Raw genomic sequence first — 15,530 nt, 5'->3', positions numbered from 1 at the left:
CTAGAGGGATCGCAGAGGTCATGGTCCCCGAATGCTCTGTTAGCCCAAGACTGGAACCATTCCAGAAGCCAACTCTTCAAACAGGGATTGGGCTGGACTATAAGACAGGAAATGATACTGGTGAGGAGTGCGCTTCTTGGCTCAAGTAGACACATGAAACTATGTGGGCAGCTCCTGTCTGGAGGCGAGATGAGAAGACAGAGGGGGACAGGAGCTGGTTGAGTGGACACAGGGAATACAGGGTGGAGAGAAGGAGTGTGCTGTCTTATTAGGGGGAGAGCAACTAGGAGTCCATAGCAAGTTTTTGTATGAGAGACTCACCTAAAGCACAATAAATAAAAAATGTATATAAAAAAAAATGTTTGAGAGTGGATAAAATTAGTAGAAGATACCCGCAAAATTTCCCAGTTCATCACAGATGACTTCTGAGGACTTCTTGGAGGAATTAATACAGGGCTAGGTTATTTAGCTCAACTTCCTGAATCCTACTTCTGCAATGCAGGTACACTGGACTACTGAGCCTGTCCCTTGCCACATGCCACTTATGGCATAGTTGGCTGTCTCCTGCCAGGCAAGACCATCCAATATATGTATCATGGATCCTACGAAGCCCAGACATTACCCATAGATTCACACTTCTTTGCCTTCTCTGCCAAGTGCTTCCTTGGATTTTTCATTCTTGTCTTATAATCACATCACTAGTTTTTTGTTTGTTTGTTTTCTTTTGCTTATTCTCCTGCTTTTAAATCTCAAGTATCTCAAAGAGAGACTGTATATGATTTGTCTTTGCCTCTTTAGTGTTTAGTGAGTACAGGTTTTCAATAAATATATATTGAATAAAAAATGATCTAATTAAGAAATGAAGCTTCTCAGGCAAGGGTCCTGTTAGAAAAGAAGTTTCCCTCTTTTGGGCAAAACTGATAATTGCCCATATGTCCAGCAAATACAAAATACTTTGCTACCTAGTTTCTTTAGAATATCAGCTTCTAAAGGGAAGAAATTAATAACCCTTGATAGATTTTCTGCCAAGATGAAGAGAGACACGTAGATTTGTGCTCATATGCCAACTCTAATCAATTGGTTGTCATTCCCTAGAGTACTACTCTAAGTAGGATTTTCAGACTTCTTCCAGGCACCACAGGAAATAATATAATTTATTTAGGATCCATGCCATAGGTTCAGTATTTGGAAGTGATGGCAGTTGTCCCACATACTTATGCAGCCTGGCTGGTGCAATGGTTAAAGCCCTTGGCTGCTAACCAAAAGGTCTGAGATGTGAACCCATCAGATGTTCTGCAGGAGAAAAGATCTGGCAATCTCTTCCCATAAAGATGACAGACTAGGAAACACTATGGGGCAGTTCTACTCTATCACACAGGGTTGCTATGAGTCAAAATCTACTTGAAGGCACACAATAACAACAATGTAGAACAGCTCAGCATACATTAAAGCAGCAATTTTAGTGCCCTTAACCTGGTAGTGCAGTGGTTAACAGTTTGAGTGCTAATCAAAAGGTCAGTAGTTTGAATCTACCAGGTGCTCCTTGCAAACCATATGGGGCAATTCGAATCTGTCTTGTAGGGTTGCTGTGAGTCGGAATCAACTCAATGGCAACAGGTTTTGTTCAGGTTAGAGACATTAGGTTACTTTTTAATTTTAAATGTTGTATCTACATTCTAACTCTCACTAATCTTTCATCTATGGGAATTTTAAGAGATAACATTGTCTAATCTATGCAATATAGATTATAGATCACTGGTTTAGGGTTCTGGAATTATCTTCTCTCCCTGGCTATATTTTTGTAAGCAGTATGAAGGCAGGAATCTACATTCCCTGATAATTAGGTACGTGACTGTGGCCAATACTTTGATACCATTACTATTGTATCAGTCAGCTATTGCTGCAGAACAAACTACCCCAAAACTCATTGGCATACAACAATAAACATTTATACTCATACTTACAGGCCTTTGGTTAAAGCACGGTGGCTCTGTTCAAGCTGCAGGTCTGCATGTGCCCAGGTAAATGAATAATTTCTTTTATAAGTTTTGGCACAAAGCTGGTTCCTATGAGGCAGAAGTTAAAGATGTTCCAAATGTCCAACTTTTCCAAGCTGCTGTATCACTCCATCATCCCTAACATCAATTACTCTCTCTCCCCTCAGCACTCTCCCTCCAATCTTTGTGTTCCTTAATTCACTGCAATGGCTCAAAGAACTCATGAGCCATATAAAGTAAATGGCTCTTGCAGTTGTGGAGAACAGCAAGCCGAAATTCATGGGCCAGGCATAGGCTTCTCCCTGGCCCTCAGTCTCTGCCCAAAGGCACTCAGCTTTCTTGCTCCATAGGCCGGGAAGCCCACTGTGCTGTCTCCTATAGGTTTCTCCTGCTGGTCTTTCCTGCAAGTCTCTCCTTCCTTGGTTGTGGTGGGCTCTTCTCTTTCATGCTTCTGGGGTGGCTTATTTCAAGAACAGCAGGATGGCAAAACTGATCAATCCCCTTGGTGGGCCATAATTACCTTATCACACAGTCCTGCCCAATCACTTGGGTGGAAGTTACAATGCCATGGCTACAAAGACCACACAAAAAATTATCTGTTACACCACACTAGTTCAGCTCAGTTATGCAGGTTTCAAGGGCAGTCACCTAAGGTACTTCTGCTTTACATGTCTCTCATTTCTTCTTGCATGAGTGGAATGCCCATGTCACATGCTTTTCACAGCAATGTAGAAGCATAAGAGCTAGCTCTAATGCACAAGCATATTTCAAGCCTATGCTTACATCATATCTTTCAATGCTTGTAGGCCAAACCAAGCTCCCGGCCAAGCCTACAGTCAACGAAGTTCATCAGAGTGGGGGGAGTGATATTTGCCGGACAATCGTCTATACCCCAATATGGTTCAATTTCTTCAAATTAAAAGCAGTGATAAACTGCAGGGTTTCTTAGCGACAAGTGGGAAAGAAAATGTCTGGTATACACTGGCATTCAGAAAACATTTGTTGAACTACTGAATTTCTTTTTCTATCCTTACAGCATATATACACTATGTGATACCCAGGTAGATTTTCACGATTTACTCACCTTTGATCAAGCTAGGACTTCCAGATTCTATGTTTCACTGTGTGACCTTAGGCAAGTTCAGAAATGCTTCTCTTCGTTTTATCTTGCAGTTAAGTTACAGAATTAAGATACTTTATTATCATAGAATATTTTGTGATTCTAGGATATATATTATGTAAGCTGTTCCAAGTATTTAAAAGTTGAGCTTCCTATTAGACCTCAGGAATAACGGTGTGGAAAATGACACCTAAATATTAAATCACTAATTTGCTGGCTTTAAGTAAAAAAGACTTTCCCCTTTTTTTAGGGGAGTGTAATTAACTTTTCTGCCTTTCAGGCACCGATGGTTATAACACATAAGATTTCCCAAGCTCGAAATCTTTGGCTTTGAAGCTCAGTTTTGTTTGAAACTTTATAAATATAAATAAGCTCTCATGAAGTATTAATAAACTCTCACCAGGCCACAATGAAAAAAGACAGTCATAATAAATAAAGAATAAAGAGATTCACGATATTGTTAAATCCATAAGAAAAGAACACATTTAAAAAGCAATGATCTGAAAACTAAGTTACAGAATTAGACAACTCAAGAGAAAGTCACAGGAGCAGAATTGAGGCAACAGAAGTCAGAATTAGTGAGACTGAAGATAAAGCACTTCACACCAATTTATCTGCAGAAAAATCAGATGAAAGAATTTTTTTTAAATGAAGAAACACTAAGAATTATGTGTGACTCTATCATGAGGAATAACCTACGAGTGATTGTAGTGCCAGAACAGGGGTTATAACAGAAAATACAGACAGAATTGCTGAAGATTTGCTGGCAGAAAACTTCCCTGATATTGTGAAAGACAAGAAGATATCTATCCAAGAAGCTCATCAAACCCCACAGAAAGTAAAATGAAAGTTACCAAGACATATTATAATCCCATATTTGCCAAAGCCAAAGATAAAGAGAGAATTTTAAGAGTGGCTAGCGATAACTGAAAAGTCATCTACAAAGGGAAGTCAATAAGACTAAGCTCTGACTACTCAGCAGAAACCATGCAGGCAAGAAGGCAATGGGATGACATATATAAAGCCTTAAAGGAAAAAAACTGCCAGCCAAGAATTATATATCCAGCAAAACTGTCACTGAAATATGATGGTGAAATTAGAGCATTTCCAGATAAACAGAAGATTAGGTACTTTGTAAAAACCAAACCAAAATTACAAGAAATACTAAAGGGGGTCCTCCAGTTATAAAATCGATAATGCCAGATAACAACATGAGACTAGCACACAGGACAGAACACCCAGATATCAACCCAGATAGTGAAGTCACAAAGATAAATCAAAGATAAAACACTGAAAATAGGGAAACAGAGACATCGATATATAAAAGATGACAGCATTAAAAAAAAAAGAGGAACTAAATAATGTAGTCATAGAGCTTTCATATGGAGAGGAAGTCCAGGCGATACCAAGAAATAAAAGATTGACTTAAACTTAGAAAAATAGAGGTAAATATTAAGGTAACCACAAAGGAAACTAACAATCCTACACATCAAAATAAAAAACAAAGACTTGGCAAATGCGGAATCAACAACAATGAAAAAGAGGAAAAGAAAATAAATAAAGAAAAACAACTCCGCACAGAAAATTAAGCGAAACAAAAAAACTGCCAACAACACACAAAGAAATACATCAAAAGGACAGCACTAAACTCATACCTATCAATCATTACTGCTGAATGTAAATGTACTAAATCCATTAATAAAAACACAGAAAGTGGCAGAATGGATAAAAAAAGAGAATCCATCTATATGCTCCTACAAGAGACACATCTTAGATTCAAAGATAAAAACAAACTAAAACTCAAAGCATGGAAAAAAAGTATATCAAGCAAACAACAATCAACAAAGAGCAGAAGTGGCAATATTAATCTTAGACCAAATAGACTTTAAAGCAAAATCCACCACAAAGGGTAAGGAAGGACACTATGTAATAATTAAAGGTCAATACACTGGGAGTACATAACCATAATAATTATATATGCACTCAACAATAAAACAATAGGGCTCCAAAATACATAAAACAAGCTTTAACAGCATTGGAAAGAGAAATAGATAGCTCCACAATAATAGCAGGAGATTTCAACATACCACTTTCGGTGAAGGACAGAACATCTAGAAAGAAGCTCAATAAAGACATGGAAGATCTAAATGGCACAATCAACCAACTTGATCTCATAGACATATACAGAACACTCCACCCAACAGCAGCCAAGTATACTTTCTTTTCCAATGCACATGGGACATTCTCCAGAATAGACCACATATTAGGCCTTAAAGGAAGCCTTAACAGAATCCAAAACACTGAAATACTACAAAGCACCTTTTCTGACCTTAAAGCCAAAAAAGTAGAAATCAATAACAGAAAAAGCAAGGAAAAAAAAAAAAATCAAATGCATGGAAACTGAACAACACCTTGCCCAAAAACTACTGGGTTACAGAATAAATTAAGGATGGAATAAAGAAATTCTTATAATCAAATTAGAATCCAAACACATCCTACCAGAACCTTTGGCACACAGCAAAAGCAGTGCTCAAAGGCCAATTTACAGCAATAATTGCACACATCCAAAAAGAAAAAGGGCCAAAATAAAAAAACATTAACCTTACAACTTGAACAAATAGAAAGAGTGCAGCAAAAGAAGCCCATGGGCACCAGAAGAAAGGAAATAATAAAAATTAGAGCAGAAATAAATGAAACAGAGAATAGAAAAATAATTGAAAGAGTTAACAAGACCAAAAATTGGTTCTTAGAAAAGATCAACAAACTCGATAAACCATTGGCCAAACTGAAAAAAGAAAAATAGGAGAGGAAACAAATAACCCAAATAAGAAATGAGATGGGCAATATCACAACAGACCTAACTGAAATTAAAAGAATCATCAGAGAATACTATGAAAAATTGTACTCCAACAAATTTGAAAACCTAAAGGAAATGGACAAATTTTTAGAAACACACTATCTACCTAAACTAACACAGAGGTAGAACAACTAAATAAACCTATAACGAAAAGATCGAAGAGGTAATTTAAAAACTCCCAACAAAAAAAAGCCTGGCCCGGATGGCTTCGCTAGAAAATTCTACAAAACATTCAGAGAAGAGTTAACACCACCACTACTAAAGGTTTTTCAGACCATAGAAAAGGACGGAATACTCCAGAACTCACTCTACGAAGCCAGCATAATCCTGATAACAAAACTAGGTAAAGACACCACAAAAAAAGAATATTACAGGCAAATATCCCTCATGAACATAGTCACAAAAATCCTCAAAAAAATTCTAGCCAATAGAACTCAACAACATGTCAAAAAAAAATAATCAAAAGGGATTCGGACCAGGTATGCAGGAATGGCTCAACATTAGAAAAGCAATCAATATAATTCATCACATAAATAACACAAAAGATAAGACCCACATGATCTTATCAATTGACACAGAAAAGGCATTTGACAAAGTTCAACACCGTTTCATGATAAAAACTCTCAGCAAAATAGGACTAGAAGGGAAATTCTTCAGCATAATAAAGGGCATTTATACAAAGCCAACATCCAACATCATCCTAAAGGAGAGACTCTGAAAGCATTCCCCTTGAGAATGGGAACCATACAAAGATGCTCTTTATCACCACTCTTATTCAGCATTTTGCTGGAAGTCCTAGCCAGAGCAATAAGGCAATAAAATAAAATAAAGGGCATCCAAATTGGTAAGGAAGAAGTAAAAGCATTCCTGTTTGCAGATGATATGATCTTATACTCAGAAAACCCAAAAAAATCCAGAAGAAAACTACTAGAACTAATAGATTTCAGCAAAGTATCAGGATACACAAGATAAACATACAAAACTCAGTTGGATTCTTCTACCAACAAAGAGAGCTTCGAAGAGGAAATCGCCAAATCAATACCATTTACAATAGCCCCCAAGAAGATAAAATACTTAGGAATAAATCTAATCAGAGACGTAAAAGACCTATACAAAGAAAACTACAAGACACTACTGCAAGAAACCAAAAAAGACCTACGTAAGTGGAAAAATATACCTTGTTCATGGATAGAAACTCTCAATATTGTGAAAATGTCAATTCTACCCAAAGCCACCTACAGATAGAATGCAATCCCAATCCAAATTCCCATGGCATTTTTTAATGAGATGGAGAAACAAATCACCAACTTCATATGGAAAGGGAAGAGGCCCCAGATAAGTAAAGCATTACTGAATAAGAAGAACAAAGTGGGAGGTCTCACACTAACCAAATTTAGAACCTATTATACCACCATGGTAGTCAAAACAGGCTGGTACTGATACAACAACAGATACATCGACCAAAGGAACAGAATTGAAAATTCAGGCATAAATTCAACCACCTGTGAGAAGGTGATATTTGACAAAGGCCCAAATTCCATTAAATGGGGAAAAGACATTCTCTTTAACAAATGGTGCTGGCATAACTTGATATCCATCTGCAAAAAAATGAAACAAGACTGGTACCTCACACCATGTACAAAAACTAACTCAAAATGGATCAAAGACCTAAATATAAAATCTAAAATGATACAGATCATGGAACAAAAAATAATGACAACACTAAATGCCCTAATACATGGCGTAACAGAATACAAAACATAACTAGCAATGCACAAACACCAGAAGAGAAACTAGATAACTGGAAGCTCCTAAAAATCAAACACTTATGCTCATCAAAAGACTTTACCAAAAGAGTAAAAAGACCTACAGACTGGGTTAAAATTTTTGGCTATAACATATCAAATCAGGGTCTAATCTCTAAAATCTACAAGATACTCCAAAACCTCAACAACAAAAAGACAAATAACCCAATTGAAAAATGGGTAAAGGATATGAACAGGCACTTCACCAAAGAAGACATTCAGGCAGCTAACAGATACATGAGGAAATGTTTATGATCATTAGCCATTGTTGTTGTTGTTGTTAGGTGCTGCCGACTCGGTTCCGACTCATAGCGACCCTATGCACAACAGAACGAAACACTGCCCAGTCCTGCACCATCCTTACAATCGTTGTCATGCTTGAGCTCATTGTTGCATTAGAGAAATGCCAATCAAAACTACCATGAGATACCTTTTCGTCCCAACAAGGCTGGAATTAATTCAAAAAACACAAAATAATAAATGTTGAAGCAGTTGTGGAGAGACTGGAACACTTATACACTGCAGTGGAAATGTAGAAAGATACAACCACTTTGGAAATTGATTTGGCACTTCTTTAAAAAGCTAGAAATAGAAGTACCATATGATCCAGCAATCCCACTCACTGGAATATATCCTAGAGAAGTAAGAGCCGTCACACGAGAGATATATGCATACCCATGTTTATTGTTGCACAGTGCGCAATAGCAAAAAAGATGGAAACAACCCAGGGATCCATCAACAGACAAATGGATAAACAAATTACGGTACATTCACACAATGGAATACCATGCAAAGACAAAGAACAATGATGAATCCACAAAGCATCTCACAACATGGACGAATCTAAACCTAAACTTTAAGCATTACACGCTGAGCGAAAGCAGTCAGTCGCAAAGGGACAAATATTGTATGAGATCACTATTATAAGAACTCAAGAAAAGGTTTAAACAAAGAAAAAAAACATTCTTTAATGGTTACGAGGGTGAGGAGGGAGGGAGAGATACCAAAAAATCAACCAAACCCACTGCCATCAAGTCGATTCCAATTCATAGCAACCCTATAGACCAGAGTAGAACTGCTCCATAGAGTTTCCAAGGAACACCTGGTAGATTTGAACTGCCAAACTCTTGGCTAGCAGTCGTAGTACTTAACCACTATGCCGCCAGGGTTTCCTCTAACTAGACAGTAGACAAGAATTATCTTAGGTGAAGGGAAGGACAACACACAATACACCGGGAGTCAGCATAACTGGACTAAACCAAAAGCTAAGAAGTTTCCTGAACACAATAAACACTTTGAGAGACACAGTAGCAGGGGTAGGGGTCTGCAGACCATGGTTTCAGGGGACATCTAGGTCAACTGGCACAACAAAGTTTATTAAGAAAATGTTCTGCATCCCACTTTGGTGAGTGGCATCTGGGGTCTTAAAAGCTTGCCAGCGGCCATCTAAGATGCATCAATTGGTTCCAACACACCTGGAGCAAAGAAGAATGAAGAACACCAAAGACATGAGGAAAACATTAGCCCAAAAGACAAAAGGGCCACATAAATCAAAGACTCCATCAGCCTGAGGCCAGAAGAACTAGATGGTGCCTGGCTACCACCAATGACCTCCCTGACAGGGAACACAACAAAGAGTCCCTGAAAGAGCAGTAGAAAAATGTGGTGCAAAACTCAAATTCAAGTAAAAATACCAGACTTAATGGTCTGACTGAGACTAGAAGAACCCCAAAAGACATAGCCCCCGGACTCTCTACTAACCCAGAACTAAAACCATTCCCAAAGCCAACTCTTCAGACAAAGATTAGATGGGACTATAAATCATAAAATAATACGAGTGAAGAGTGTGCTTCTTAGTTCAAGGAGATACACAATACTAAACTGGCAGTTCCTGTCAGGAGGCGGGATGAGAAGGCAGATAGGGATAGGAGCTGGTTGAATGGACATGGGAAACCGGTGGTGGAAAGGGAGAGTGTGTTGTCACATAATAGGCATTGAAACTAGGGTCACATAACGGTATGTGAATTAATTTTTGTATGAGAAATTAACTTGAGCTGTAACTTTCACCTAAAGCACAACAACAAAAAGAAAATTAAGTTAGTAGTGATACGTCACTTAATATTTTTCAAAAAAATGGAAGAAATATATGCTTTACCTAATATCACACTCACACATGATAATGGGCACAAGACAGTGCAATCTGATAATGGTCAGTTTCTCTAAGGAAAAAGTACTTTCCAGGAGATTTTATTTTCTTCCTTGGAGTTTAAATTCCTTATGATCATCAAACTTTAAATGAAGTTCAGTAAGCAAAATTTGATACATATATACAATGCAATATTATTCAGTCATAAAGAGAAATAAAGTTCTGAGACATGATATGGCATTGGTGAACCTTCAAAACATTATGCTGAGTGAAATAGGTCAGATGCAAGGGACAAATGTTGCATGGTCCTATTTATATCTAGATTGGGCAAATGCATAGTGGTAAAGGTTTATTAGTGGTTACAGGGACTAGAGGGAGAAAGCAATGAGAGTTGTTGCTGAAGGGATACCGAGTTTCTGTTTGGGGTGATGAAAAACTTGGAAATGGACAACGGTGATGGTAGTACAACATCCTGAATGTAATTAATGTTATTGGATTGTATACTTAAAAACTGTTAAAATAGGACATTTTTTGTTATATGTATTTTACCACAATAACGTTTTTTAAAAAAGGAAGTTCAGGGAGAGCAGGAATTTTGGCTTAGTCAATATATCCATATTTGTACCCATTCCAAAGAAAGGTGATCCAACAGAATGTGGAATTATCGAACAATATCATTATCATTAATATCACATGCAAGTGAAATTTTGGTAAAGATCATTGAAAACCAGTTGCCACAGCACATCGACAAGGAACTGCCAGAAATTCAGGCCAAATATAGAAGAGGATATGGAACCAAGGATATCATTGCTAATAGCAGATGGATCTTGGCTGAAAGCAGAGAATATTAGAAAGATGTTTACCTGTGTTTTATTGATCATGCAAAGATATTCAACTGTGTGGATCATTAAGGAATTATGGATAACACTACTAAGAACGGGAATTCCAGAACACTTCATTGTGCTCATGAAGAACATGTACATAGATCAAGAGGTAGTCCTTCAAACAGAACAGGGGGATAGATACCACACCATGTAAAGTCAGAAAAGTGTACGTCAAGGTTATATCTTTTCACCATACTTACTCAATCTGTGTGTTGAGCAAATAATTCAAGAAACTGGACTATATGAAGAAGAATGCAGCATCAGGATTGGAGGAAGACTCATTAACAACCTGAGAAATGCAGATGACACAATTTTGCTTGCTGAAAGTGAAGAGGACTTGATGCACTTACTGATGAAGATCAAAGACTACAGCCTTCAGTATGGATTACACCTCAACATAAAAGAATACAAAAATCCTCACACCTGGACCAATAAGCAACATCATGTTAAATGAAGAAGATTGAAGTTGTCAAGGATTTCATTCTACTTGGAGCCACAATCAACACCCATGGAAGCAGCAGTCAAGAAATCAAAAGATGTATTGCACTGGGCAAATGTGCTGCAAAAGATCTCTTAAAGTGTTAAAAAGCAAAGATGTCACTTTAAGAACTAAGGGGTGCCTGTTCCAAGCCGTGATGTTTTCAATCGCCTCGTATGAGTGTGAAAGCTGGAAAATGAATAAGGAAGACCAAAGAAGAATCGATGTCTTTGAATTACGGTGTTGACAAAGAATATTGAATACCACGGACTGCCAGAAGAAGGAAAAAATCTGTCTTGGAAGAAGTACAGCCAAAGTGCTTATTATAAGCAAGGATGGTGAGACTTTGGTCTCGCATACTTTGGGCATGTTATGAGGAGGGATCAGTACCTTGGAGAAGGACATCATGGTCAGTAGACTACAAAAAAAAAAAAAGAGTACAGGAGCAGCAAAAGAGAGGAAGACCCTCAACAAGCTGCATTGACACAGTGGCTGCAACAATGGGCTCAAACATAACAATTGTGAGGATGGCAAAGGACTGGGCAGTGTTTCATTCTGTTGTACTTGGGGTTGCTATGAATTGGAACTGACTGGAAGGCATCTAACAACAATAGCAACAATGTATCTCCAATGTCCAGAAGATTGTCAAGGCAAGAGAGAAAAGAGGCTGTGTTGATTTTTTTTTTTAATTTTATTTTCCCTAAAACATCTGGCACAGGGTTATAAAATATATTCAGATATTAATGAATATTTTACAATGATTTTATTGTATTTCTAGCCCTATTTCTCAGCATATATCTGTAAATTTTATGCTTAAGAAAATAATAGTTAATACTGAGATGAGATTTACAGTGCATCAGACACTTTTCTAAATGTGTTATTTATATTTCACGACAATCTTAAAGGGTAGATACTATGATTATCATCCCCATTTTACAGATGAGAACATTGGGCCACACAGAGGGTAAAGCTTACCGAAATTCACAAAGCTAGTAAGTGTCAAAGCTAGGATTAAAACCCAAGCGGTTTGGGTCCCTAGTCTATACTCTTAGCCACTACATGACCAAGCTAATTTGGAAGAGATATACTTCTTTACAAAGGCAGTATAACATAATGATTAAGAACATAGGTTTTGTCATGAACATGCCTCAATTAAAATCTTATTTCTGCTCTTTATTAGCTCTGTAACCTTGGGCAAGTTGCTTAGCATCTGTAAACCTGTTTTATTCTCCACTCAGTGGGGAGTATGTTTACTTCAAAGGGTTATTAATGAGATAAGAAAGTATATTTAGCAGAATACTGGCATATAATAAGCTGGAATTATTAATATTATTTAGTATAAGCACCCAGGGAAATTAAATGGCTCGCCCAAGGTCACATATCTCATTACAGAAAAGCAAAGTCTAAGCTCTGGATTTGTTGCTTGTATGTCCAGGGCACTTTCCCTTACGCTTTGTAAGTGGTCTGCCCCTAAGGATTTTTTACATGACTTGGTCAGATGAGATGGACCACAAAAGAAACATACCACCTAACAATGCAGTTACAAACCATGCAGGGTGGCTAGACTTTACAAGTGCTTTACAAAACTTCAATTACTTTGCCTGCTATTGCCGTCTTGTTTTCCTCAGTGGACCAGAAACAGTAAATAACAGACAACAAAGTTAGATTTCTTCACAGGAGTTTTCCAATTAAAAATTGAGAGCTCAATTAAGTTCACATCATCAACATCAGCATCCCAAGAGTAAATGCTTCCACACCTACAGCTCCAAACCTAAACGTTTATCATCAATCACTTAAGAATTTTATGCATTTATAGAACTCCATACCTCAGCATTTATCTGCCATTTTCTTGCATAACAGAAGGCTATACTGAGCCTTTTATAATCCAAACCATCAAGTTATCTTACACCCTTCCATCCTTAATATGAGTAAATATGTGTAAAAAACATATTCTATTTGCCTGGTGTTTTAGATTTTTTTTTTTTTTTTAGCTATTTATAGGCATTGCAGCACATAAACTATTTAGTGCTCCTGTTATAGACTGCACTACTAAAACTATTTGTTTTACATTCAATATCTAGAAATTCAGTTAATGCAAGTACACTCAGAGTGGTTTTAAACATCTTTGTGGTCTGCACAGTGCTATTCCAGAAAGGTTCTAAAACATCGTTCTCTCAAGTCATATTTTTGACGGTCCCCTGATGCTTTCTACAAATATTTTTTTCCACATTCTCTAAGTCTGATTTTATTTAGCTCCCCCCCCCCCCACCGCCCCAGCTTTACAAATGAGCCTGAAACACACGGGGTATAGCTATAATCGATGATTCAGCACATTTCCATTGCACAGAAATGAAATTTCCAGTGGCACCACTTATTCTTTATTGTGCTGAGATCAACAGTTGGAAGAACCCTTAACCCAGCAGCATGCCCGACTTCCCAACATATATTCATAACATCGGTCTATAAATTCAATAGAAATATTAGGTTACAGGGCATTCATGCTCAGAATACCAAGATTCCTTGAGGTTTTGGAGTGTTCGTCAAACAAATCGCTCTTCTGACTAACCAAAGTCTCCCAGGATGAAATGTGCCATGAGGCTGGACTCCCTGAGCCACTACAATTTTGTGTGGAGGAGTGGGTGGGCAGGGGGAGTTCTGAGATATTTTTAGGACAATGAATTTCATTATTTCCCCTCTTCTTGGTCTACCGGCTGTAAAAACTGACAACCTTGGATGCATCAATGTTCCCTACACACTCAACCTTTTCACATAACTTGTTGTGACTCCTCTTTTTCTGGGTCAGAACAGGGGTTCTCAGAACATTTCTATAGAAGGTTGCTTCTCACTAAATATACACTCTGAGCTACTTATTCACTTGGCCTCGCTTTTCTTCTTATTCCTGTATTTCTTACGTGTTTAGAGTAAATAAAGTTACAAAAATATTTTAAACCCTTTCCCATAACTAACCCTTAAGAAAATATTTACTTGGGACAAAAGGAAGCATTTTACACAGTTTTCAAGACATATAAATTTCAGGATCTCCTTTGAACCTTTCCTTCTTACCACACTTTTAAGTAGGTTTCCCTAGTAGATTGTAGTGCTTTCTGATTTACATTATCCTAGAAAAACAAAGGAGCCCTCGTGACACAGTGGTTAAGAGCTCCGCTGCTAACTAAAAGGTTGGCAGTTTGAATCCACCAACCACTCCTTGGAAATCCTATGGGGCAATTCCACTCTGTCATATGGGCTCACTATGAGTCGAAATTGACTCAAAGGCAATGGTTTTAGAAAAACAAAAGCAGGCAGTATTTTCTTCTCATGCTTTGTTCAAGCTAGCCCAATGGACACTGATCTGAATCTAACATGTTACCCAAAATAATACACTGTGAATGGATCTTTGCTGAACTTTAACCGAAGTATGATTTCACCAAAGGACTTTGTTATTTTAAGGTAGGGAACTCAGTTTGGGGAGACAGCTGTCTTTTGTTTATCAAAAAGCTTTGATGAGCCATTTTATTTGTGGATTTCAGGGAATGGACAGAGGGAGGAAGACAACTTGCTATGCATAATAAAATAAAGGAAACAGAGTTACTGGGTGTGGCCTAGAAGGACAGGGTGGGAGGACTCACACATGGGTAAGAAGAGAAGGCATGAAAGTCAGTGACAGAAGCTCAGGGGTGTCTCCACAACAGAAGGCCAGGCGCCCTCCTGTCGAAGGATAAGGCAGCCATGAGATGGTGATGAGGATGCCTGAAGATTTTCTGAGATGAGGAAGGCTAATGTTCAGTTTTAAGTTGTTGGTTCTACTATGATTCAGTGTAATCCCATTCATTACTCTTGGTCTTCATCAAAATGTCTACTACACATAACTGCCTTCTATGAGAAGCAGTTTTTAAATTAAGAAAACAGCGTCTGTACCCAACTTGTGGCTGGGGAAAGAGCTAAAGGGTAAATTCCAGGTCAAAAGTGAACAATAGTTCATCAGAAACAGGAGATGAGAGGAAGCCAAAAGTAGAGGAGATATGAATCGCCAAAGAATAACTGAAAACTCTGGGTAAAAGGGAAACCCTGGTGGCATAGTGGTTAAGAGTTCGGCTGCTAACCAAAAGACCAGCAGTTGGAATATACCAGGTGCTCTTTGGAAACCCCATGGGGCAGTTCTACTCTGTCCTATAGGGTTGCTATGAGTTGGAATCGACTCGACGGCAACGGGTTTGTTTTTCTTCTGGGTAAAAGGACACCA

Source organism: Elephas maximus, chromosome 22 (genome assembly GCF_024166365.1).
Source record: "Elephas maximus indicus isolate mEleMax1 chromosome 22, mEleMax1 primary haplotype, whole genome shotgun sequence".
NCBI lineage: Eukaryota > Metazoa > Chordata > Mammalia > Proboscidea > Elephantidae > Elephas > Elephas maximus.
This window is presented reverse-complemented; position numbering follows the sequence as displayed.